The sequence below is a fragment of the Elephantulus edwardii genome, unplaced genomic scaffold (genome assembly GCF_000299155.1).
Source record: "Elephantulus edwardii isolate Elephantulus edwardi_28Jun2011 unplaced genomic scaffold, EleEdw1.0 scaffold00124, whole genome shotgun sequence".
NCBI lineage: Eukaryota > Metazoa > Chordata > Mammalia > Macroscelidea > Macroscelididae > Elephantulus > Elephantulus edwardii.
In genome coordinates this window covers 2,358,297-2,360,656 of record NW_006399874.1, presented here as the reverse complement: position 1 = coordinate 2,360,656, position 2,360 = coordinate 2,358,297, and positions in this window count along the sequence as shown.

The window sequence follows — 2,360 nt, the reverse complement described above, 5'->3', positions numbered from 1 at the left end:
TGGCACAGGACAGAGCGGAGTTTAGGGCTGTTGTACATAGGGTCGCTATGAGTCGCAGGCGACTCGATGGCACATAACAACAACAACAACAGCTTACTCTTAGGCAGCTCTTATACTCTAATATTAAGAAGTTGTGCTGCAACCTCAAAGTCGCACAGTTTTAATCCACCGGCTTCTCCACAGGAGAAGGATGAGCAATCTCCTCCCACTATTAGGACAAAGAATAAACAGTTCTTGGATTACACATTCATACTTCAATGACACAAATTATTTCGAATCCAAAATTGTGAGAACAACAGGGCTTTGAAAGAAATATGTTGCTGCAGTGTTCAGCTTTGCCATAATCAGTTTGATAATTAGAGAACATCAGTTGAAGTCAGTAGATGTTGACATTCATTAAAACTGCTCACAGTAATTCTAAGATTACAGTCACGTTTCATGGGGTCAAGAATCACTTCAAAGTTCACATAGGGGTATATGGATTGAGTTCCTCATTTTGAAACCAAAATTTACCAAGTTGTATTTACTTTCTTTTGCATACCTTCTCCTTCTTTCTCTCTTTACTTTGTACGTATTAGGTATACATCTTTTCATTGAAGCTCAGTAACAGGATGCAAGTATAGAGAGATATTTATTGATAAACAGAAGACATATTGCTAATATATTTATTGATATATGTGTAGTCACTTTATTTTTCTTACATGTTTACTTCCATATCTGTACAATTTAGATTATGATCCGTATAGAAATTATTTCTATACAAGAAAAGGCAACACATGTAACTTTAACTTTTACCTTCTTACATCCCAGAAACTATGCAGGTAACTCACTTCAGAGATTAACCATCATTATTATTTGAACTAAAAAAAAAAAGACTGTGCGAGTATATATATATATATATATATATATAAATATATATATATATATATATGTACACACACACACAATCAGGCTAGACTCTAAACAGTAGTTAATTTTGAGTTTTCTATTTTATTACAAGGGTATGCCTATCATCACTCTCTGTGTCTGATCGTGAATAAGCCTAAACTTATAGTGCTTCTTTTAAATGGAAGGATAGATATAACTACTGGTCTTATTGTAATTTTTCACTTGATATATGCTGCTTTATCAAATATAGCTTGTATATTTATATCATGTGCTTCTTTTAGTATACTTCAAGTTTATCTTACCGGTTGATAAAAATGAAAAGATTATATAAAGCAGCAGGAATATGCTGACAATTGGATACACTAGAATGTCAAATATTAAGCCTCTGCATTATCATTTTATTTTGGTGTGTTTGCCAACTTGCACTTCTTTGGAAACATTTCTATGAGAATTATTTTTGTTTAAAGCCTTATAGAAAGCTCTGTGAAGTCCCTACATTCAGTAAATAACAAAAATAAATTCTTTTGCTTCAAACTTAACACCTTTCAATCAGTTTTTGTTCTTTCTTTAGAGCTTTTTAATAAATGTCACTGCTGAAACAGACATACAGGTGATTGTCCAGTGAGTTTTGTAGAGGCTATAACTTGCAGGGAAGGAAATTGCCCATCTTTCTCCTTGGAGCAGCTGATGCATTCAAATTGCTTGACTTTGGACAACATAACTCTTACCAGCGAGGTTACCAGATAGTGTATTAATATTAGTGCCTACTCTGGCCTAGTGATATAAACCTGCACTATAGTCCCAAATGAACGTAGTTTGGATCAGCCAGTTATTCCATGGAAAAAGGATGGCAAATCTCTTCCCATGCTATTAAATGCCTCTGAAAATCCACTGAGGGTTAGTTATGGGTCAGTTCCAACTCTGCAGTATTCAACAACAACAACATTCCTGCAAGTTTTGTTATAAGACTCTTTTACATATTAACCAACAGTCAGTATTATATAAATAGATTAAACATCATGTCAAAGATCATAATGATATTTGCGGTGTCCCTGGTTTTGTTGTTTTCATATATTTAAGAAGTTTTGGAAGCAGGGGTGGCATCCACTTCCTAAATAACTCTATAAACTTTGATAACTGTCGATAGTTGTAGAGGGGCTTCAGGCCTTTGGTTCATAGGGTCGCTATGAGTCACGCTTGACTTGAAGTCAGTCAACGACAACAACACACATTTAAAAAGTAATCCTATCCATTAATCATGTAAAAAGGGCTATATTTACTAACATTTTGTCTTTATCCTAATTGTTTCTCAATATTTTCTTCTTGTGTATGTTTACTGTTGTGTACTTTTTAAAGTTTTCAAAAATATTTGAAATCACATGTGCACACACATACACACATGAACATCAAGTATTTATCAAAAACTTTATAGAGATTATTTTTGAAGTTTAGACCATATTCTTGGCTTATAT